This window comes from Alligator mississippiensis, chromosome 7, assembly GCF_030867095.1.
Source record: "Alligator mississippiensis isolate rAllMis1 chromosome 7, rAllMis1, whole genome shotgun sequence".
In the NCBI taxonomy this organism is placed as follows: domain Eukaryota; kingdom Metazoa; phylum Chordata; order Crocodylia; family Alligatoridae; genus Alligator; species Alligator mississippiensis.
The window spans coordinates 87,845,752-87,871,293 of record NC_081830.1 but is presented as its reverse complement, the minus strand read 5'-3'; the positions used below and the strand labels follow the sequence as shown (position 1 = coordinate 87,871,293).

Here is a 25,542-nt window from a genome sequence, read left to right as displayed (position 1 = left end):
CACAGAGATGTGCTCCATCTCAACACTGTATTTTCTCATGGTAAGCCTGTCCCACACTGTAAACCACCCCTTATTTTTGAAAGGTATAACAAAGAAAAAAAGAGGGGGAAGAAAACATCCACAGCCAGCAGCTAGATGAGCCCTGTGTGTAACATGAGCATCTTTACTTCCACTTTTCCCTGGCCAAGACTTAAGTGGCAACAACTGCAGTTATCCTATTTCCCCGACAATAATGCACCCTTATTTCCAGCAGCTAGATTTTAGGGAGAGGTACATGGCGTATGCAAGGAACTACAGTAACAGACTGAACCCAACCCTGGAATCAGGCCTGAAAAGATTTTGGAGCTGGGTTTCCTCTCTCCTCGCTCCCCCCATCCACAAATGCCTTCCTGACAGACAATAATCAAGCCAGACAAATGACAGACCTGTTCTCTATTGGCCCAGCAGATCCCTGAGCTGTCCAGTTCCACTCAAAATCTTCTTCTTTATTGTAGTTTCATTGGACCAGAAGCCAGCTCTCTTCCAAACAATGCCTATGGCATACGGGTGGGAGCATAGGCGACCGGTAGGGGAACATGGGGGGGGCACATGCCCCTGACAGGGCTGTCCCTGCCACTCACGCTGCCGACAGCTTTTGCGGGTGCCCCCTGCAGACTCAAGAGGCGCCAGTCGCCCATGGGTGGGAGAACGAAGCACTGGGAGATGTTCCTGGCACTAGGATCAAATGCAAAGCTGCCATTTTGCTGTCTCCATGCTGACGTCCAGAGGAGCATTGGGGTTCTTCTAAAAAAAAAAAAAAAGTATTCTTAATGGAAGAAGAGACCTTTTTTCATGGCCAGGCCCCACAAGGGCCGTGCCACTAATTCCCACCATTACAATTAGTGAAAGAACTGTTGGCATCTAGACTAATAAGGAGATTTCTCACTGTGTCATTTATACAGCGGAAAGGATTATAAAAGAGCGCCATAACAGATAACTGTGCTGCCGGAGTTTCCTTACTTTGTCATTGCAAATAAAAGGATCTCAGCAACCATAAAATTAACTTTTCCCCCATTGCAATTGCTCAACAATGAAAGAAACCAAATTCCCTGCTAATTGAATACTCAGAGCTAGTTATATATTCATAGAGAGATGGCGGTTTCAGCACCAGCGAGTCTGAGCACGGCAGGGAGCCTTCAGCATAGCAAAGAGTCACACCCCGAAACAAGATTTACTCCCGATAGACGCAGCATGGGGCCTGGCAGGGCAAGAGCTAGTGACAGCACTGCCAGCCCCCACGGGAAACGGCCTGCAGGGTGAGGACCATTGTGCCATCACATGCCTCGGGGAGCACCCTTTCCTGGACACTCTCCGACTTCCGCGTTTGGGTCTCGTTATAGTAGGCCCATGTGCTAGGAAGCTTCCCTTGGTCTGCACAGGCTACTCTGCTGTTTCCTTGGGGCTTGGAGCTTAGGTCAGGGTGGTCTGGAGTTTCTGGGACCCATCTACTTGCAAGGTCAGGAACTTGTGGCTTCTCTTGGAAGGTCCCGCTATGTCTGTCATGCTCTCCTTGGGGAGAGGCAGAGCCGATGAGTGTGCAGGCAGCCTCTTACTGAAGCAGCAGACCTCCTTCTGGTCTGGAGATGGGCCGTGGGGAGGAGAGGGGGACACAGTGAGCCACAATGCCATCCTGCCTGTTTCCCTTCCCTGAAAGTCCTCTGGACTTCACCTCCCAGGCTCCAAAGCCTGGTGGCTTTCAAGGCCTGTTGATGTCCTTGTTCTGTCCCTGGAGAGGTCCCGCTGCTTCTGGGGGACCACAGCGCCCTACAACAAAATCAAATCAAGCCTTCACCAGCATGCTGCGATGCCCCTGCCAGGCTCTTCACTAGTTAATTGTTCCTAGGATCCCTTTCAAAGACAGCGGTGCAGGCACCGCTCCCCTGCTCCTCCCCACAAGGCTGGAAGACCGTACATGACAGAGGATGCTCACAAGGCAGACATAGCAGCTCATAAAAAAAATCAAACTGCAATTCATAAGCTGCAAGTCAGCTGAAAGTTCAAACGGTTTCCAATTCCAGAAACCAGCATAAGAGATTCAGTCTCGTCCCCGCTGCAATTTTAGTGCGACTCTTCCAGCTTGAAGTGTTTCTCTTCATCTCTAGCAGCTGGAGTCCTGATATTTCACATGAATTTCTGACTCCCCCCCACCCCCCCATTATTTTTCTCCAAAATTTCTTGCCCTTGGGATTGCAGGAAAAGCATGAAAACTTGACAGAAGCACGCCTTGAAGGCTCAGATACCAGAAAACAGAGAAAGAACCCAACATTTATTGCTTAGAAAACTTCTTAGGAGGTTAAACCCATCTTGTGACTTCTGCAAGCTGGGGTTTAGAGACACTCGGATGTGCATGTGTGCATGTCCGTGTAGTGTGCAACGGTGCCATCTTGTGGACACTGCATGTATCCATCCCAAAGTGCAGAGGAGGAGTGTGAGTGTGTGCATGTGCAAGAGTGACCTAATGAAGAAGGTCTCGCATTTGGGAACTTGTGTATCAACTATACAGGTGCTTCAATAAAAAGATATCAGCCTAAGAAATCTTTGCCTCTCCCATGAATCCTGGACCACCATGGCTACAAGCTCACTCCGACACTGGGCACATCTACATGTGCATTAATGTGCTTTAGCTAATGCACATTAAATCTAGTACCTTTGGGCTCCTATAGACATGCAGGGAGCAGGCTCTGACATGCTGGAAATCTAGCGCATTGAAGCAGACTCGATTAATCAAGTCAGCTGGAGCACAGAAATGAACACGCTCTAGCAGACTAGCAATGTGTGTATCAGTGTCCCCGTGCTGAAAAATGGTGGTGGGGTGCTTTGAACTAAAGCTTGTTTGATGAGCTTTAGTTCAAAGTGCCCCACTGCCATTTTTCAGTGTCGGGGGACGCTGATACATGCAATGTTCTGGCACTTTTAATTAGCATGGCTTGCTAATTAAAGTGTTCCCCCACCCCCGGAAAAATGCCTTCATTTGTGAGGTACTAAGAAAAAGTGCATTAACTAAAGGGCATGTTTTAAGTGATACTTAATGCACACTGGCGTATTTTAATGCACATTAGCCAAATAGCATGCTTTTGTGATGCTTTAATGCGCATTAAAATAGGCTAACGTGCATTAAAGTGCACATGTAGACATGCCCACTGCCATGCTAGCAGGAGGTGTAAAAGGAGTGTGTGCACATGCAGGTGTGTAGTGTGCATCAGTGAAGTTGCAAAGACTGAAGGCATCTATTAGGAAGTGCAGAGACAGGAAGCAGCAGAAGATGGAGGGACAGGGTGATGGGCTTGAGGGAGTCCCCAAGGAAGGCCCCGAATCCCCTTCAGTCCTCCGTGCCAAGGCTAATGGCCTTTCAGAGAAACCTGGGCATCCCTCCCCGGGGACAACAAGGCACTGGGAAGAAACACACTGTCCAGGAACACACGCACACAAGGCAATCACAGTATTTCCCACTTCAAGCGGGTACACCCCATGCACGAGAGTCAAAACAATGAGATTTCTCTTCCCTCCTGGCACACGATCCCTTCGGGCAACACGGGAAGCTAGGAGTCTGCCTGGAGCCTCAGTTTCCCTAGCTGTATAACAGACCTGGGATTTAGTGAGCTTCCAGAACAGGACGCAGGTTCAGCAGCCATTTGCCAAGAGTGGAGCTCAGCACAGGGGGCAGATGCAGAGTTTGCTGGGCACAGAGGTCAGTTTTACCTTGAATGGACAGGAGCTCAGCTCAAAGCAGGATGTCCCATGTTCCCCGAGCATGCATTAACCTAGGGATTAGCCGAGCCAGAGCTAAGCACGTGATCTTTTTTTTTTTCAGTTGCTATGCCCAGGTTAGCAACTCGCTGCCTTGTCTGACACTTCCCCTGTCGCAAGGGCATTGTGAAGCTCACTGAGCCGACATCTGCACAGAGGGAAGGGATTTTCTACACCTCCGCTCTGTTCCTAACATGCCACCTTCTGTAGTATATAGGCAGTGCGGTGATGGTAAATCATGGAAAAGGCAAGAAAGGAGCAGACTGCTCATTATTGCTAACTATTTTATTTTACTAATTACCAGAGCTGCTCAAAAGGAGCTTAATATAGTTCCCAGCAATTTTTATTTGACAGTAAAGTGTCTCAGAGACACTTGCCTTTGCACGGCACGGAAACACTGCAGCCTTCCCTCATGCAGGCAGAATATCACACAGTTATCAGCCACCGAGTTTAGGCATGTTTCCTCCGCTTTCTATGCAGGAGGTCATTCATGTGTCATCAGTCATCCCATCATTACGTGCTTCTAAAGGGAATGCCAGACTCCTGCACGCTGTTTGGACCTTATTCAGGGATCTCAGCCGGGGTCAAAGCCTACCTCGCACACATCTGGAGCGCAAGGAGCTGGACCTTTCAACGGCTCTTGCATACGAGAGACACAGAGAACCACTTGTGTTGGAGTGGAGTCTGTTATACAGGGCAGAGCGGCTGAAAGTCAGACACTCAGTGGGTGCATCTACGTGTGCACATTTACTGCACAGTAAAAAAAATTACTGCTCAGTACAGACATGTCTACACATGCATGCCTGTACTATACAGTACATATGGTGCCTTATACTGACTTAAGTGTAAATCTGATATCTGCATTATGCAAGTATCAAATTTACACCTGATTAGTTACTACACAGTAATGCATGTGTAGACCTCTTACTGTGCAGTAACACTGTGTGTGTGGACTGGCTTGGGACTAACTTGAGTTCATGAATGAGCTTTAATGTCTGCACATGTAGACACCAGCCTATTTCCACTTACTGTGCAGTAAATTAGTGCACAGTAAATCTAAGCTGGCATAAATGCATGTGGAGACATACCCAGTAAAGACTGAGCATCATACAATGCCAGGAAAGGGGCAGGAAGGGAGGAGAAGGGGTTTGGCTCACAGGGTCCTGGACTGCAACAGAAATATGTGTTACAAGAGACACAAGGACATCACTGTGGGACTGAAGACTCTCAGAGCAGCAGCAGAGAGGTTTTAGGCAGACCTCACATGATCCAGGCGAGTGAGGCAGCTACTCAGCCTTGTCACATGTGCCAGATATGCCGTCAAGTGAAAGAGCTCATACGAGTGTCCCAGGAAGCATTATCTGCCTGCACTTTCTGAAATTATATGTTCATGCTGGCAGGAGAAAAAAAAATACATGTCTTTGTCCGTGGCTATTATCGTCCCTCCCCGCAGACAGCCCTGCTGGAGGCTGCTGCAGCTGAACAGGTGGCGACTTGTCTCATCCTCTTGCTAGAGCACTGGCCCACGTGCCACGATGTCTGGGGATGGGCGCGGTTTAGTGCCACAGGTTTTAACCATGTGCAGCGGAGGATGAGTTTAGGTAGGTTACTGCCTGTCCCCCATGATCTCCGAGCCAATATGTAAGTGGGACGCAGCGTCAAACTACCGTATTTGCTCAAATCCAAGACGAGGTTCTCCTCACCTTAGATGTGCATACAAGGGGGTGAGGGGACAGGCAGCTGCTGTGGCTCCAGCTCACATCTGTTGCCTACTACCCACCCCCAGGCCTCCTGTCCCCACTTACTGCCTCCCCCCACAACCTCTGCCCCAGCTCCTGCTTCAGTAGACCCTAGTCCCTCTCCTTCGCCAGGCACAGAGCATGCACTTGCTCTGGCCCTGGCCCAACTCGGTAGCAGCAGCAGCATATCCCATTTGCCCAAATCCAAGACACCCCCAAATTTAAGACGATGCCCCCAAGAACTCAATTCTCCATGGAGCTTGCCAGAGCGGCAGCAAGGGTAAGCAGAGAGGGGAAAGTGGGGGGCAAGCCAGGCTTCTGCAGCCAGAGCTGGGGGGGACAGCAGAGGGCAGGGAGGGCATGCTTGACCTACTCATTGCTCATGATCCCTCAAGGCTGTCGCCTATTTGGACGTGGAGTTAAGGTTGTCCAGACCCTGCTCTTCATCCCCTCCACCCTGGCACGACAGCTTCCTATGCACCGAGATGCTCTCCCCTTCCTTCTGCACCTGGGGATGTCCCCAGCTGCCAGGCACAGAGCTGGTCCTGTGTTCTCCAGCAGGAAAAATCCTACCCATACAACTGGGGGATGCCACTTTGCAGGGGACAGCAGCCTAATCCGGCTCTCCCTGCACTGAAATCTAGCAGCATTTTGCATGCACAAGAGGCAACGACCACATCCAGCTCCATCACGCAGTGCGCATGAACCACTAAGGCGCTGTCGGGCTGGGGACAGACTCCTGCTGCCTTTTTGTGCCTGATGCTCGCTGTGGTGGAACAGCAAGACAGCTCGGGGCCCTGCAATCGCACAGTCCATGGGAAAGAGATGGGTGTATGGGGTTGTGGAGGAGAGGTGGGAGGCGGTGAATTCACACCAGGCTCGAGTGCAAGTCATCTGCAGCCTCTTCCAGGCACGACACCTCCCAAACTCTAGCTCTGAGCCTTAGCAACGCCAACCACCTCCTCTCACAACATCTGTGCACCGCCACGTTGCTGGGATGAAGGCAGCCTCATGCACAGGCCCTGCGGGCGGAAGGGGAGCAGGCTCACCCTCCATCCCCACAGTCCTTGGGGCTCAGCCGGTGGCTGCAGGGGTCCTGGCACCTGCTGCAAAGGCAAGGACTGGATCCTCCACATGCATTTCCCTCCCTTTGCTGAGGGCAACTGCTGCAGCCGGTCACCTGAGGATTGACCCATAAGGCAAGCCTAGCTGGGGAGAGCTGGCAGAGCAGCAAGTGGGAAAGAGTCCAGCATCGCTGCCTTCCTCCGTACCCCTCAGGAGGACCCAGAGAAGAACAAACACAGACTTTGCCGTGCTCCCATAACCATTCAGCAGCCTGAATTTTACAGACCCCAAAGCTATAAGCATGGCCTTGTCACACCCACCCGTCACTCAGAGCAGGGACGAGGGGGTTCTCCACTGTCTTGGGTGGGAAAAAAAGCCTAAAATTAGGTCCTTACCCTCACTGAGCCACTTCTAATTACCAGGATTGGGATGCCCCATTCCCACCAGGGCTTGTTCATCCCACTGGTGCACAGTAGCTGCAACACCAGGCTCCTCTTGAGGATATATAAAATGTCCTAAATGCAATTGCTGCATCCTTGGTGAGGGCCAGTGATGGGCGGCTCCGTTCGAGATGCCGCAGCAGGGACGGCGGCGAGTGGTGATCTCTGGCTGGGATCTGAATGGACCATGTTCAACTCAGGACACGTAGCCCCTCTTGCTCCATGCAGGTTGAGGGATGTTACCAGCGTGTCAGAGCCATTCATTTTCCAAGGCCGGGCACTGATGACGGGGAGCTGGGCCTGAGCACCAGAGTCCTCAGCCCTCCTGGTATTAGGGCTTCCCCCCTGGGACTGAATCTCCAGGCCCAGATCTCCTGTGGGGAGCAAAGGCCATGGATATTTGCTCTGTTTTAGGCCCGGTGAGCAGCAGATCTGCATGCCCTTTGCCTTCTCATAGGCAGAGCTGTGAACAGCGATGAAAAGCTACCGCCTGTCTGGATCTCCATGCAGAGCCTTGGAGAAGCCCCTTTCTGCCATACAGAGCCCTTTTGAAACCCTGTAGTGGGCAATGAAAATGTTTCGGGGCTGGGGGACATGACTGGAGAGGAGAGGCTGAGGAAAATGGGCTGACTGAGTCTGCAGAAGAGAAGACCGAGGGGGATTGAATAGCAGCTTCACCTCCCTGCAGGGGGGCTGCAAAGAGGATGGAGCTGGGCTGGTCTCGGCGGGGGCAGACGACAGAAGGAGCAATGGGCTCAAGCTGCAGCAAGGAAAGTTGAATAAAATATCCCACTGAATAAGCCAAAACCCACTCCTCATTTATGCTGCTGGGGGGCTCTGGGCCTGCACGTCCCTGGAGCAGCTTATATAGAAGAGAGAGCTACCAAGCAAGGAGAGCGAAGGATCTAAACCAAGATACCTAGCACCACCTCTCTGCTCCCAGGGCCAAATCCTGAAGCCAGTGGAGGTCCCAGGCCTGTGGTGCCTCCCTGCATTCATACCATGGTTCGGTGAGGGGGATGCGATGGAGACGGAGCCGTGAACACTGTGGACAAACACGAGTGATGGATCTCAGCACATCTCCAGACAGGAGAGAAGGGGAGAGAGGTGGTAATGGGCAGCTCATCACTTTAATGGGTCTTTTTATTAGCTCTACTGGAAATGCCTCAGCACACATGCCTGCAGTTTCTCTCCAGATGGAGGAAGGGAAACATTTTTGCCAGTAAACTCAGGGTCCAGTCACTAACTTCAAGGCCAAGGTGATGAAGCCCTGCAAGAAGGCTTTGGGCTAGCAGACTAGATGGACAAGCAGATGATGGAGTCCACCACCTAATCACCAGACCCCAGCAGCTCTTCATGTCATCTCCTTATTGCACGGTATTGTGGTAATGAGCCTATTCCTTCCTCAAACATTACTGCAAAGCAATTTTACAGCATGGAGCACTAACAATATAATATGCATTTCCACCATGAAATGTTGTTCATTCATCAACTCCAGCCTTTTAGCGAGGCTGGTGGCTACCGTACGTCCTCACGGTGGTACTTGATGATTATCCATTTAATGGGCTCCTCAGGTACTTCATTTGCAGGGTATAGGCTATAAAACAAGAGCCATGCAGACTTGGGTATAGTAAACATGTTTTAAATAGGCTAAATTTGCTTCTCTTTGCTTGGTTTAGCATTTAATCACACATCTTGCAGCTATGGGAGGACCATCAGACATGATTCACTGCACCGCTTGGTGCGGCTTGTGAGCAAAGCCAACCTAAGCTACAGCATAACCAAAGTCAGGCACCATGATGTTGTCAATGGGCTGTCCGGTGAGGACGGAAGAGGAGGACCCAATGCAAACCGGAGTACTCTTAGACATCACAAGACTATTTATATTAGTTAAAAACTTGTCCTGTAGCACAGACAGAGCTCAGAGAGAAAAGCAGAATCTGTGCCCTTTGCACAAGGGCTCCTGTCCCCGTGCACATCAGCGCTGATCCCGAGGGCCTTGGAAAGCTGCCAGGTGTGCAGCTGGAAGATGCACATCCCAGGGCGACGGCACACTGTGTATGTACGTGCAAGAGGCCAGGACTCAGTACAAGCATGAGGAGAGATGACTATCCACATTGCCTATGTTGCAAGAGGGGAAGCAGAGGTAGAACTGCAAACACCTACCTCAAAGGAGGACAAATGAATATGTGCAAGGCACTAGGAGCACCGACTGAGGCTAACGGCTCTTTCCTAATACTAACTCACTTGAGAGGCACATGAGAAGACGACGATATGGCAGGTATAGCGATCTCTGGGTTCAGGAAACACAGGCATACAGTGAAGGAGAAGAACTAGCACTAATATTTATTTGTGGACCAGTAGGCAACCTCTGCCCTCCCTTTGCCTGCCTGTAACTTAACGGAGGGACCATCTCCCGAGTCTTATCCTCTGTTGTCTAAACAACAGAGCGTCTTTAAAAGTACAGCTTCTATCGGTACACTGAGCACATTGTAGAGACCCGGTGACCGAATGCAGGCCCGGGTATCTGGGGCGTTAGCTGCTGAGGGATTGGCCGAGGAATGGTAGCCTCAGCACCACATACTGCTTACAGCCACCCCACAGGTGCTTTCCCATCCAACACACCCCACAATTTGCTGGGGCAGCAGCTGAGAGGAGCCCCGTAGCCCTTTGGCAACATAGCTGCATAGGAAGCTGCTTTTAACATATCAAAATCCAGGATCGTCTCCACGTGGGGATAAATAGGGACTTTTCCCACCCCCTTCTACATGACTAACAGATGGGAAATGTATCCCCCACCCCATTGGTGCATAGATTAGTCGTGCTTGAACACAGACCCAAACTACACGTGGTGTCACCTTCCACCTCCCCCGTTCAATCAAATATTCTCCCTTGACAGGAGACGCCAAACTTTTGCATGGCATCATCTTTATTTGCAAGCAGCAGCTTCCCCCAGATAGGAAAGGAAGCAACAGGGCTGTCAGGACCCTGCATTTCCCCATGGGTGTTATAACCCCCAGTCCTACATCAGCAAGGTCTAAATGGGCCAGCTTGCAAAAGATGGTAATATCTGCAGGCGCCTTCCAGCCTAGCCCTGAGCAAGGTGCTCACAGGTCCACGAACTGCCCTGTGCTCCTACCCTGCTCAACATGGAAACAGTTTCTGGATGAGGAAAGGCAAGAAGGTCCCAAAACAGCCCCAGCCTGAATGACACCCTGCTCAACAGGGTGCATTATTTCCTCATGGCCTGACCCCATGTCTGCAGAAGAGCACACACACCAACTGCAGATGGTTCCTCAGCCTGACGAAGGGTTTTTAAACCCAAAAGCTTGCTAAGAAATTTTTTTCCAACTATTTAAGTTGGTTTAATAATAGATATCAGATTCACCCAAAGAACCTTGTCCACCCATGTCTGCAGGCATGAATGTCCAAGTCCTGGCACCTGCCATGGTGGCTAAAAGCTTCTGCATTTCCCTGTTGCTTCTCTGGGCTAGCTGGTCCCACCGACCCAAGGGTCAGCATGCCAAGCACACCTCAAATGCCCCAGGGAGCAGTTTAAAGAAGTTCTGCTTAAAAGACCTGGGGCACCATCAGGCTCGGCAGCAGCATAACCCTCAAGGCCTCTGCAATGGAGCAGTACGAGGCTTGCTCAGCTCCTGGAAATATCAAAAGCAACCTAAAAATTTAGTGACCTGGAGCCTGATATGTTTTACAATGCAGAAGTGCCCACAGTAGCATCCAGCATCTTTATAGACAGCGTCGTTCTGTGCCGACTACAGCACAAAGGACTTGCACTCAGCCAGACAAATCCTCATCAAATTCAAGGGCCCCACAAATGCTGTTGGACCCAGCCCTATGAAAGAACAGGCTTTGGTACTAAAGAGACTGGCTCAATGCTAGCCAGATAGACCGAGCCTGGCCAGCTGCAGATGGAGAGAGAAGGATGAAGCGGAGGACTCTTGCTTATTTGATACTCGTGGCTGCCCTGCAGTAGCTGGGGCTCTCATCCCAAGGTAGGATCATAGCAAAATTGGGCAGGAAGAGACCTCATGAGCAAATCTGGTCCAGCCCCTGCTCAAGGCAACGATCCCCTCTTTGATTCCTGTTCCAACCAATATTAAAACCAACTGCATGGGAGGCGGATCAACATTTCTATTCAGGCTGTGCAGGGAGAATCAATTGGACTTCAGGACTCATTATCATCTTCCTGATTCCTGCTAATCTCTCTCCACTCCCCAGGTGCTAACAAACCTCTCTTTTTTTTTAATGCTCTTTATGTTCCACTCTTCAAACTATCCTTTGTTCTGCTGTCTGCAAGCCATTCCTGGAAATGCCTCTCCTCTTAAGTGCAAAGTCCTGCATTTAGGACAGAACAACCCCAGTAGATCCTAGGAGTAGATACGCTGGAGGGTAGGGCTGGGGTCCAGAGTGACTGGACACATTGGAGGTTTGGGCCAAAATGAATCTGATGAGGTTCAACAAGGACAAGTGCAAAGTCCTGCACTGAGGAAGGAGCAATCCCCTACACCGGTGCAGGCTGGGGGTGACGGGCTGGGCAGCAGCTCTGCAGAAAAGGACCTGGAGGTGACAGGGGGCAAGAAGCTGGACAGGAGCCAGCAGTGTGCCCTTGGTGCCAAGAAGGCTACCGGCATCCTGGGTGCATTGGTAGGAGCGTTGCTAGCAGATGGAGGGCAGTGATTCTTCCCCTCTGTTCAGCACTGGGGAGGCCACATCTGGAGTCCTGTGTCCAGCTGTGGGCCCCCACTGCAGAAAGGATGTGGACAAGTTGGAGAGAGTCCTATGGAGAGCAGTGAAAATGGTTGTGGGGCTGGGGGACAGGACTGATGTGGAGAGGCTGAGGGAAATGGGCTGATTGAGTCTGCAGAAGAGAAGACCGAGGGGGATTGAATAGCAGCCTTCACCTCCCTGCAGGAGGGTTGCAAAGAGGATGGAGTTGGGCTGGTCTCAGTGGGGGCAGATGGCAGAAGGAGCAATGGGCTCAAGTTGCAGCAAGGGATGTTGAAGTTGGGTATTAGGAAAAACTTTCTTAATAGGAGGGTGGTGAAGCACTGGGACAGGTTACCCAGCGAGGTGGTGGACTCTCCATCCTTGGAGGTGTTGAAGACCCAAGTAGACAAAGCCTTGTCTGGGATGATGTAGTTGGGGCTGGTCCTGCTTGGAGCAGGGCTTGAACTAGATGTGACCCGCCGAGGTCCCTTCAACCCTCCTTTTCTACGAGTCTCTCTCACAGCCCTGCAGACTGCTTTTAGCTCTAGTTACAAAGCATAACTCCCGTGTGGTAATACAAACTCAGGTTTTGAAATGACTGGCAGGAAGAATTGGTGATACTGTCAAGAGGGAGAGAGTTTGTTTTATGAGTAAGAGACATACATGTAACGACATTTCACATTCTGTAGTACATGTAATGACTAGAGGACTAATGACATCTTTGGACTATTTTTTTTGCCTAGTTTGTCATGGGTTGTTTTTTTTTAAATGCATGTATAATCTAGCAAATTAGTGCACGTTCCAATAGTTATATTTGCTTTGGCTTTGATCTTAAAACTCAATCACTGAGCGCTAGCCCACTAGCATTTTAGCAGAGCATGTAGTTTCTCTTTGACTGGAGACAAACATGTGATGATGTGCCAAATCATCCACACTCCACTTTACAAAACCTTAGAGCCACCCTTGCTTATGCCCCACTCTTCTTGGTTCTCGGCGACTTCTGCGATTCCTGCAGGGGAGCTGGACAACATTCACCCTGGCACATCTGGCCAGCTGCTCTCCTGCTGCCTCTGGGACCAGGGCTGGGATAGCACCTCTGGCTGAGCAGCCAGGAGCACGGCCACCCTCTATCAGCAGTCCGAGATAGCAAGATCATCCCTGAGCAAGATTTGGTAGGAGAAGGGAAGTCAAGGCAGAAGAGGACAAGCCTGGTGGCTGGGTTAGCAGCCATTGTAGGGACCCTTGAAGTCCAGGGGAGATGTGAGGAGATTGAAGCCTGTATGGGAGGGAGGCAGAGGAAATAGGTGGCTTCCCTGGTTTGGAAAGAGCTGCTAACTTGTGTGGATGGCTGGCTTATTCCCCTGGCATTGATGAGAGCAAAATGGGACCAATACCTCAGTGCATGTCCCATGTGCTTCATTACCTAACAGTTTTGGGCTGCACAGGTCCAAAGGAAGGGCTTGGGGGCTGATTTAATTTGCTTAGGGTTTGGTCAGGGTAGCTGCAAGAATGGTGCTGTGATGCCTCTTTCATTTCACATCAGCAGCTGCTCATTCACAACATCAGGTAGCATTAGTCCAACAGGAAATGTTAAAATTGCACCAATCATTAGCTCTTTTTTATGGCCAGAACATACATTAAAAAGGAGAGTGAACTTGAACTCTTAGCCACTCACCCAGCCCCAGTCATAGCTGCTCAGGAAGGAAAGGGAAAATAACCTGCTGCCAGGTAGTGAGAAAGGCAAATGCAGGGTACTCCAAATGCAAGGGGTGAATTGTGCTCTAAGTTATACTGATGCAAATGCACTGTACTCCATTGAACCACATGGGCCGCATCCTGCCCTCAATAGCACACACAGGTCCCTGCCAGACGTGCAGGTAAAGGTGCAATGGGATCTGATGCACAATTCACCTAATCACGCATCAGATCCCATCACACCTGATTGCCAGTGCAGGGGGAGCCTGGGATCACAATCCTGGATTCCTCGAGCACTGGCATGCAGCAAACTCCTGCAGCCGGGAGCCCCCTTAGCTATGGGCTCCCAGCCCTGGGGGTGCACACGGCTACACATTCAAGTAACAGCACGGCAACAACTAGCCATGAAGTTCTCACATTTTTTGCGGAACAACTTTGTGGCTTACTTCTTTCTTTATGATGCCATTAGCCGCTTTAGCATGTGGCCAGGTTACAATGTAAGAAGTGATTAGCTGGTGGGAAGGGGTCACACACACACAAGCCTGGATCCTACCCAGGACATGAGTGTGCCAGCACACGACTGAGCGCATCAAGTCATCACTGCCCTCTGAATTAATGCTTATATTACCCCCGCCCTGCCTCCTTTGCAGCAGAGACTTGAACCTCCGTCGCAGGCAATGCCCCGGCTATCGGGCTATAGGCTGTTGTGGGATGCAGCTCTCAGTCTCCCCTGCTGGAGAGGTCCCATTTTGTACAAATGATTAGTTATGGAGCCAGGGACTGACCAGTCTGGGGGTCAGGGCACTCACCTAGTCCTTCCTCCCTCAGATTGAGAATTGCTGGTATAGACGACCAGGGTGCTGGGGCATCCCGGGGTGCCACACGATCCTTTGAAGGGTGTTATAAAGCACGAGGAGAGAAATCAGGTGTTAAGCACAGGCTTGAGCTCGATTGCTGCCGGGCTGTTCCCCTGCCCACCCCAAGTGCCTGCCCCCTTTGCAAGGCAGGAAGCAGTTATATATATATATATATATATATATATATATATATACACATACATATACACATATATATATATATACACACACACACACACACACACACACACACACACATACACACACACACATATACATATATTTTAATGGGCTGCTTCTCAGTTCAGGGAAGTTATGGAGGGGGGGCTTGAGTTTAAGAAGGTCGAGCATCACTAGCTTATAGAAATGCCAAGAGAAAACCTCCAATGGTAAGGACTTCAGGACATGAAAGGAAAGCGGTGGCTGGATCCTGTTGGGAGCAGCTCTGCTTACTGCTCCCTCCTCTATGGCCGGGCACCCGTCCCATAAACGGGCCGAGTTGCACGGATTCTGCACTGCTGCTCTGCCTCCGTTATATTTACTGGGATTGATGGTCCCGGCTGCTGTAGCGTGCTGCGAGCTCATCCTTGTTTGCACTGCTGTTTGCTTGTTGTAAGCGCTGCAGGGAACATTGCCATGCTTTGTGCTTCCTTGGTGCCTTTCATCCTCTAAGCTCAGAGTGCTTAACGGATGGTAATTAGCTAAGCCACACAGCACTCCTAGGACATGCATTACCTATTTCACAAAACCCAGGTGCCTTCCTTACAACAGCAGTTCCCAAACTCTTCTACCGTCAGGCTCCAGACCCCACTTCTAGCCAGCTGGTCTCACCCGGCCAGCAATTCCCCTTTGGCCTCACCACCCCATAGACAAGTGCTATTCTCCTTGGGACTGCAACCCCCTTCCTTGGGTACTGCTAGCAGCAGGTTCAGATTTCCAGGGTTGTGACATGGGATGGAGTCTGAGTGCCTTGAAGCAAGCCAGGCTCAAGCAGAAAACACTCCCCCTTGAGTCATGAAGTTTTTTGTCCTTGAAGCCCCACTGAGGTCTTCTTCAAGGGATGATATAATTGCAGAACGTGCCTTTACTTTGGCCATGCATATAGAGGGAGGAACCTTAACCTATACAGACTCCCAAGGAAGTGTGCAATGCTCCAGCCACCAGTCTCTTCTCCTGTTTCCTAATAAAAACCATGCTGCATAAAAAGCAGCTTATAAGAAGACAATTTGCAGAGGAACCCATTTGCAAAGCTCCCTGTAGGGCCATGTTCTGCTGTACCCGTCCGATATGAATGGCACGCTGTCGAACGGAGACACCGACTCCCCGAGACGGCACAGTGGCAACTTCATCCGAGAGGATTGAATAATCCACCCAATACCATACATTTTATAATGAACCCATGAATCACAAGGAATAAATCTGATATATTGCCGGAGACGGGGACAAGCAGCTATTGATTTACAGTCTGCAAACAACATGCATCTTCGAGGAGTTGGTGGTGATGCATTCAGCACTCGCCACTCTGTGTCACTGTCTGGGAGTTTGTAATTCAGCACTTTGCCCAGGCTCTTTTCATTACAGGCACGCTCCCAGCCCCAGAAAAACAAATGGCTCCTGGCATTCAATGTGAAAACTAAAACCACCAGTAATTCCTCCTACATCCCACGTGCTCCCCCTCGTCTCTCCCAGCACAGTGCTGCAGCCCTGCATAAACCAGCGCAGCCCGTTCTGGTGGCCTGGTCCTCTCGCTCCTGTTTCTGCAGCAAGGGAGTGATGCTTTGCCTCCCAAAATGCAAAACCTTTAAATGAAGTGGGGAACTGTCCTTGAGTCACCTCTGCTTCATTCCTTGCCCTCTGCATCTCTTAGCCGCTGACGCGGTTGGCTGTTGCCTGCACACACTTATGCCTCTCTGAAGCCATTAGTCTCTGAAATGCCACCCTGCCCCATCGTCTGCCATCTCTTTTAAATGACCCTTCATCAAAGCCATCTCACGTGCAGCCCGGTCACCTTCAGGATCCCAGGAATTCACTCTTCACTCTCACAACCACCCCCCAAACTATCAGCCCCGGCACACGGACTTAACTCGAGTCACGGGTCTGTATCTTAGCCAGCCCCACTCACCCCTTCATCCTGGGATGACTGCCAGAGTCAGCCAGAGCGTTTCTAACTATAATGTACACCAAGAACGGCTTCTCTGCTGAACATGGGGGGGGAATCTGGAAGAAAAATCACTTGGGATTTTATAGATATAAATGTAGTGTGTGTAATATACACACCCACTAATATACACATCTATATATATATGTGTGTGTGTGTATGTATACACACACATTTACATGCACACATATGTGTGTATATACATCTAGATGCATGTATATACACACACACACACACACAAAATGTACGTGTGTGTATGTATGTATATACACACACACACACACACACACAGATGTGTATGTATGCATCTATACACATATACACACACACACACGCACACGCACATATACACACACACACACACACGCACACGCACATATATATACACACACACACACACGCACACACACATATATATACACACACACACACACGCACACACACCCCCTACACACACACACACACACACCCCCTACACACACACACCCTACACACACACACACCCTACACACACACACACACCCTACACACACACACACCCTACACACACACACACACACACACGCGCCCTACACATATATATACACACACACACCCACACACACCCCCTACACACACACACCCACACACACCCCCTACACACACACACACCCCCCCTACACACGCACACACCCCCTACACACGCACACACACCCCCTATACACACACCCTACACACACACAGGGGGTGTATTATATCTATCTATTGATATACATAGACACACGTATACACACACACATACATACTTTTTTTTGGTATAAAAAACCGCAGAAACTGAAATTTTTACTTAACCAAAATCCCTATGGTTTTTCTGAATAGAATGAGAGACTTTAGCTTTTAGTATTTGTTGAAATGTCCTGGAAAAATATTATTAAAAATATATATAGGTCAAATATCTGGAGACTGTGACGCTCAAGCTGAGCTTGGCCGGCTTACAAAAGTTACAATACAAAATGCTGATGACAACTGTATAGTGCAAAAGGATGCAAGTTTGCGGCTGGACCTTCTGAAAAGAAATAATGAGGCATCACTTCCAGTTTATCTTACTATATCCATGATGGATTTTCAGGAGTCTCCGATGTGTCTGGTATGTAACTGCATGAAATGTCTATCCTTGATTAATTAGTGTAGCAAATATTTCTTTGCACAGAAGACATGGAAAAAGTAAGGACTTTTCTGGTTTCTTGTGAGAGTATGGGGTCCTACTGCAACACCAAGCTGGGCTGGGATTTAATGGTGCATCATGCTGCCTGACTGACAGTGATGGATGACAACAGGGACAGTCTAAGTTTCTCAATTAACTCTTTGCCCAAAGATTGAGAAACACACAATAGTTTTCCATCCTGCAAATGTCTAGATGGAGCTGTCAGCATAGGTGGGGTGTCCTTGGTTCGGTAACTGGTCAGGAGTTCTCCTCTTACCAGAAACTTTTAAAAAGCCACAAACAACCTGGATCTATGCCATGCCCTTTTGGAAAGTTTCCACAGAAGGTGGAAAAGCCTTACTTCCGAATCCAAACGCATCATTCAGGCAACTGGATAAGTACTGTTGTCTGCTGAGCCATTCCCGAAGCCAGGGACTAGCCTTGCTTATCCCTGGCGGGGTGGCTTGGGAAGCAGGAGCCTCTGGGATGCACATATACAAGTACGTTGACCACGCTCCTATCTTTGCACTAGTCACAGCCACTTTCCAGCAGCAAAGAAAACTTCTGAGCTGTAAGTTTGCAAAATAAAGCGAACAGTGTCAAGACTACACATAGATATGATAGGGGCAAAAATACTAGGATCACCATGGCAACACCACACAGTGACTTTGATTTCTTGAAGGCCATGACAACACATGCATTTTATAGAAGCAGCTAATTGCCTACCTCTCTGCTTAATGATCACCAACACAGCACCATATTTTTTGCTAAATATCTTGGTATTTGAGTTTTGCTGCCTCCAGCCACCATTAACATATCTTGCATTCATGCTTTGGATAAATTCCTGGTAATGCTTCTCATTAAGGTTCCCAAACATACATTTAATTTATATTTAATGAGACTGTATGAGTTAAGTAAACGAGAGCTGATTAATTAAAGCATATGTAGAGAGAACTGTGAAGATTAATTTGCTAATGTTTGCAAAGTGCTTTGAAAAATGTAACGCACCATAGAAGTATTAAGGCTTTTGATTACTGTTACTGGGAACAAATGAAGAGATGCTTGATATTGATTACACAGCTAATTAATTGGCATTGAATATTGTACCCACTTTTGTATCTGGCAGGTAAGTATGGTAAGGGAGCAAGTGCGCTTCCTTTAAGCAGCAGGTTTGCCAGGAGCTTTGTTGCTGTTACTTTGCAAGGGTGAAGTTACATCTGACACTGAGACCATGTTAAGGGCACTTAAAACATGAGTGTCCTCCCATTAAAAAAAAAACTCATTAACTTATGCTAAGTGCCTTTTGACTGTCTTGAAGTTAGGACACTTCAAGTGAGGGCTAACTCTGGGCCAAGCTACCCAGCTCATGTTAGAATAACTTCACTTTGCTCCACAGAGATAAAACGAGCAATTTGCAGTCCTCCAGCATCCTAGGATGCACTGCTCCCAAACTCCTCAAGGCAGGGATAGAGCCTAGTGGCAAGCCAGAGTGGTGCAGGCAAGAAACAGAATTAACCCTTAACGTGCAACTGCTCATAGCATGTTCTAGTTGAACACACAAGTTCAGTGTGGGCTAAGAGTAACTTCACCCTAATAAGCCGAACCCTGCAGTCCAGTGTTGCATTACATCGGAGCTGGCCTGTGTGAAGTCTGACCAAAAACCCAAGTCACGGGCCCAGAACGCCTGTGCAAGGGATATACTTGTGCAAGGGATGCAGGCTGCACTGGTGCATGAACATGGAGTTGGACATCAAACCCTGCGTGCTCTGCTCTTTGCTGGGTCACAGCACCAGGTAGGTCTGTGAGGCCAAATATATTAGGTCCACAGACATCAGGTGACTTGGGTTTTGGGTGCCCCAGCTGTGAAGCTCTGACAGTATCTGCATTACAAACACAGCAGCAGATGCAGCCTGGATGGCTCAGAAATTGCTAGCCGGATGCCCATAGCTGTCCGAGTTCAACAGCTGAGTGTGTCCACTCAGGAGAGATAAGCAACTAGTGCTGGGCTCTGTGCAGCTACAGCAAAACCAGAGCTAGCTGGCTTGGGTAAGACCATAATACACTTCAACAGGTGCTGGGGTGCTCAGTACCTCAAAGCATGAGCCCAGGGGCTTGGGGTGAAGCACCCATGAGTCTGTGGGCATGTTTGAACATCAGGCCTTAGCTACTCTGTGTTGCAGTCTCCCCACCTGTAAAATGAAGGCAGCGATATACTACCCCATCTCCAAAACACAAGCACCACCTGTAAAATCCCCCCACTTAAAGTGGTGTCAACAAAAGGCTGTGGTGATGGTAGTATAGATGGCCTTGGGATCTTGGGGTGGGATGGCTGGGCAAGTGTTGGCCAACTCCCCACGTGTGGATGCAAGTTCAAGCCTTTGGGGTGAAAAAACAAACAAACAGTGCAGGGTTGATAAACTCTCCTGGAAGTCACAGGCTTAGTATCATGGAGATGAGGATCAAGACCTGGAGCAGCTTCTGAACAGCGCCAAAGGGAAGCCACATGCAAAGGGACTCCTCCAGTAGCGGATGCACCCCTTGGCTCAGAAGAGCAGCCCTGGGGTATGTGGGGGGCTGGAAGTGCTCGGCTTCTGCAGCAGACCTGTCGCGCTGCACTGCCTTATAGCAAACCCCCCCCCCCCCCCCTTGTCTTATGCTAGCCCAGGCCATGCCAATCCTTGTGTGGCCAGGCTGTTTCTGGAGAGCCGCCTGGCTGGAGTGAGAGAGGAACACCTCCAGCATCTAGCCAAGGACACACTTGTGGAGTTTGCCTGGCTCTCCCCCGTCTCCCACCACCGGGCTGCTTCGAAATTCAAAATGTTTCAAAACTGTTGAAACATTTCAACTGGCCTCGTTTTATTTCGAGGCTGTTTCGAAGCCCTTCGTTTCGCTTCGGTTTCACTGTTTCGAGCTCAAAGCGAGTCAAAACAGCATCAAAACGAAACAGCCAGCAAAGCTTTGCGCAGCCCTACTCTGCAGCTCGACAGGGTGTGCGCACTTGTCCCTGAAGCTGGACACTGCGGGCCTTTTCCATCACCCCCTCCTGGGAGCGCCACTTCATATGGAGGCTGAACTTCCACCAGCCCGGGGGGTGACGGGGTGTGATCGGTGACCGACAGTATTTCATACAGTCCTAGAGCCGTGGGGCTGGCAGGGAGCTCCAGAGTCCCCTCCAGTCCAACCCCTGCCTGAAGCAGGATCAGTCCTGTGCAAACCAGCCCAGACATATCCATCATCTAAACTAAGGGCAGAACTACCATCACCCCTGACACAACACAAGATATCATACCTTAGCCTGCCACAGGTAAAGCAGGGGGACCACGGCAGCCAGTGTCCTGCTGCTGTAAGCAGGTGAGAGATCCCAGGCAGAGGCTGTGCCATTAGGACAAGAGGATGGCAAAACCCTCCCAGTCCATGCCAATCTGACCAGGAGGTAAAATTCCTTCCTGACCCCAAATGTGGCATTTGTTTGACCCTGAATGGAAAGGCAGGAACCTCCGAGTTCGAGTCCCAGCAGGAGCATTGGCACAGCCTGGTCAAAATCCCTGGCTTTGAGGAGCATTATCCGGGCACCTGAATGCTTGCACCAGACACCAACAGACTCTCCCTATGCCTAAAAAAGGGCGTTTGTGCCCAAAAACTTGCAAAGACAAAAATTTCCTATTTAATCAGTCTAATAAAAAGATATCACATCTACCCCAAAACTATGCCTGCCTATACACCAGCCGAGTCACTCGCCGCAGGGGCAGGGGCTGGGAGAAGACTTGGAAAAGATGCTGCTGGCCAGCATGGTTTTGGCAGTACCTGTTGCTTCTCCCCCATCCTGGTCCTGTGAGCACCGAACCTGCGCCGGGGAAGGACTCTGGCACCTCTGCCAGCAGGGCTTTGCCACGACCTCCTCTGTGCCGCACAGGGAGGACAGCATTTCAGTATGGGGTTTAGCCAGCTGAGCTGCCTCCTTCCAAAGACCCAAAAGCAGTGAGCTGGGAGATGTCAAAGCCCAGCTGGGAGCCAACAGGTGTTTGCAGTCCTGCTCCACCTGCATGTATTAGCGTCTTCAAGACGAGAGGAGTGGATGGGCCCTGGCGAATTAACCCTTGCCTAAGCCAGAAGTAGCACTGGGGGAGGGTGCAAAGGAGCAAGAGGCATTGCACACTGCCTTTGGAAATACAGGGGCTTCCCAAACAGGTGTTACAGTCCTAGCTGTTGCACCCTACAGCTACAGCAATTTCAAACCTAGCTGAGGATGAAGGAGAGCAGCTAACTCAGAGGGGAATCACTGGCTACCAAGCCATCCTTGCCATGTCCTCCACCTTCTGCTCCTTTGAGCACCCTGCCCTACCCCTACCGCCACTCTTGCAAGGAAAAGGCCTGCCCACCAGCTGGGAGAAGTGACAACCTGGGTGTATGCATCTCACCTCCCTCCCCAAACACCACAGTTGAACGCTGGGATGCAGGCAACATGGCTTAACACAGCGGCTCCCAACCTTTCTTAGGCTCAAGGCACGTGCGGATAGACTCAAGACTCCCGTGGGAAAATGTCCGCTCTTCATTTTAACTCTTTTTTTTGCTTACGGAAAAATAGTTTCTGTTGCAAAGAACTCAGGAAGATGACAGCTCTGAGTTTCTCTTTGAAGTGTCTAGGTTCGTCGTCTCACGAATCATGTTTGCACAAGTCACAGTGCTGAGTTTCAAGGCACCCCGGGGGGGGGCATGGCACACACTTGAGAATCATGGGCTTAGAAGGACTCTTAGGGGTACGGTCCTGCCCTTGGGAGCCCAGATCCAGCTTGTTGCACGTAAAGCATTCCCTGGGGGTAAAACTTTTCCTTGCTCCATCCAGAGCAGCATCTCGGGCCAGCCACGAAGGGACAGGAGAGCGCAGGGATGAACTAGCTGCAACCTCCATCGCTTCACCAGGACCTGAAGCAGGTTTGCGCTGATCCTGAGCGATTGCTTTGAAGGCCAATATCCCAATGCAGATATTGCCACCGTGTGGCCGACTGCCTGCAGCTCAGCTGAGAGGCCCAACCTACCACGGGCATTTCTAGCCAAAAATATTTGGCCAATTGACTCGTCAAACAACGGTCAAGTGTTGACACATAACGATCAAATCTATTTTAAACATAAAATTTGTTAGAACGCTGCAGAGAGACTTGAATCTGCACTGATGCCGATTACAACAAGCCCACGTGTTAGTTGTTATTGCAAAATAAATTAAATTCTAAAAAAAACAAATGAATATTGACAGCTATCCGTGCAAGGGGCCGGTGGATGTGCATGATAGTCAAGATTGAACAGCTCTTCTGTCAGCCCAACCTGTTGCAGCATTAAAAGAAAAGAAAAAGAAACAGAAACCACACACACACACACACACACACACACACACACACACACACACAGAGCAACCATGAAAGACAGACAGAGTCAGGTTTTAAAATGCAGCCATGCTATATAGACAAGGCTCTTTGAGTAAATGAAATATCTTTTATTAGACCAACTACATAGTTGGGGAAAAAAAAAAAAAGGTGATCTTTGTAAGCTTTTGGGCCCAGACACCCTTCTTCATGGTGGTTATGTTGGAAGCCTATGCCCCTAGACCAACACGGCTACAACCAACAACCCTATAGTCATGCTATGTAGGCAGCAAGCCAACTTTCCAAGCATTTTGCTGCGTCTTTTTGGAGTTTCCTGCAGTCACAGGTGATGGCTAGTATGAGAAACTGTGTGCATGCGTTTGTGTGTCCATGCGTTTCCCCGACTCCTGCAGAATTGAGGGGCAAAGCATACGGTCCTCCTGTCCTTGCTAATAGAGGACAATAGGATGCAATAAAAAAAAAAAGGGAGCTGCCACGCACAGAAGGGTAATCTTAGCTTCTGGAATATTTGACAATTTTTGACCATGGACAACTAAATAGGCAGTCAATTGACATCATTAGACCAGTCAATTGACTGGCTTGTCAACCTTACTCTGTGACGGAGCATGATTCAAGAGCTGGTTTATTTTCACCATCGTTGTCAGGGGAAGCGGCAAGAGTTTGAGCCAGGGCTCACACCTGGCCAGGCTGCTGCAGTTCACTGTCCTCAGCCTGCTCCAGCCAGAGCCCATGAGTTATTGCAAGCCTGGCCGGATGGGGATGGGGACTGGGCCAGGCTTGGCACTCAGCTGGCACAGCCCCATCACCTGTGAGCGATGCTGGGCTTGCAGGAGATGGGGCCACAGCATCCCAGCACCAAGCCTGGCCCCGTCTGCTGCGAGCAGCACGGCCAAGCACCAAGCCCGGCACCACTCGCAGGGGACAGGGCCAGGCTCGGTGCTCAGCTGGCACAGCCCAGGCAGCAGCGCTTTCAGGGGACAAGGCCACGCCAACCAAATGCCAAACCCAGCCCCAACTTCTACACCAAGCCTATGAAAATCCTAACTTTTTGCTGCAGAAAACTAAAAGGGGAGAGTCAACTTATACACGATGAAATACAGTACGTTTGCATGGTTTGCAAAGAGACTAATGCATGGTTTGCAAAGAGACTCCCCCTTTGGAGGATGGCAGCCCATATTGTTCCTGCACCCCAGCAACATCCTTTACATGTTGGGCTATCAGACCAACTGCATCTGAAGATAAACCAATGGTCTCAAGCTGCAGCAAGGGAAGTTTAGGCTAGGTATTAGGAAAACTTCTCACTAGAAGGACAGGAAAACAGTGGAACAGGTTACCCAGAGAGGTGGTGGACTCTCCATCCGTGGAGGTTTTGGAGACCTAACTAGACAAAGCCTTGGCTGGGATGATGGAGCTGGGGCTGGTCCTGCTTGGATCAGGGGTTTGGACTGGACGTGACCCCTGTGGGCCCTTCCAGCCCTCGTTTTCTGAGTCTATGAACTCCCTTAACAAAAACAGGACAGGCAAAGTCCTTACCTCCTGGCTTCATTTGCAATAGGAAACGCACAACTTCCCATGCACCTAAGATCTCAGATAACTTTGCACCCTATTGAAACTCCTATTGCAAGCCTGGGTGGTGCCAGACACAAGTAGAAGAGTTACTGATAGATGAATCCAATCGTTTTGGATTTAGGAGATGTGTTTTCACCTTTTGCTTCTGAACATATGTACAGGGTAGTGCGAATTCTGCTTAAACCAGAGCAAAACATTAGACTGCTGCGAGACCCGAGCTGGAAAAACCTGACTCGAGTGCACGGCTCGAAGACCAGGCATCCAGGAGCGAGCTAGCAGAGGTCATGCAGCGGCTGGGGGCAGGAACTGAACCGGGGGATCCTGTCTGTCTATCTGCCACGCGCTGCCCTAGGATCTGGTCCAAAGCCAATCTGCTCCACAGGAGCCTTCTGTGGATTTAACGAGGCTCTCACCAGCTGGACCCCCTGCGAAGACGTCGGTAAATACTGAAAAAGCCAAACAAACAGATGCACATGCCAGAAGATATGGCTGTTATGAATAATTGTTCCCTGCTCACCAGTACGGCACGGTCACACCAGTTAGTCACAGCTCCAGGGAGCAGGACAGAGTTCAATGGAAGAAAACTCGTGTCTATTCACCTAGCTGGGAATTGCGCTCTCTTGGAAACTGGTTTCTCTTCAGTGTATTGGCATCATTACACCCATCCGCTGCACGGTCCTCTTTTGCTAAGCATCCTTCCCTTGAGAAGACAGCCTGCTGGTAAGTCGGACAGACCACCTTCACCGGGAGGATCATCTTTTGAACGCGTGGGATTTCCTTCTATAGGAGGTTTCCAGGCAGAAGTTGGAGGGACACTGGTCTGGGATGGTTTGGGAACAGCGCATTCATATCAAGGGCTGGACTAGATGCCCCTGGACATCCCTTCCAACCCTATTACCCCGGGAGGACACCCGCAGACCGGGATAGTCCTCCTCCTGAATCCA

General features: G+C 49.9%; 1 long non-coding RNA gene across 2 annotated transcripts in view; it reads right to left on the bottom strand.

Moving 5' to 3' along the window:
* LOC132251457 (uncharacterized) overlaps positions 1-25,542 on the bottom strand; it is a 47,598-nt gene that overhangs the window by 13,346 nt on the left and 8,710 nt on the right. For both annotated transcript variants that reach the window (XR_009463557.1, XR_009463556.1), the window contains exon 2: positions 426-783. This is a non-coding gene — a long non-coding RNA (uncharacterized LOC132251457). The remainder of the gene's footprint in view (positions 1-425; positions 784-25,542) is intronic.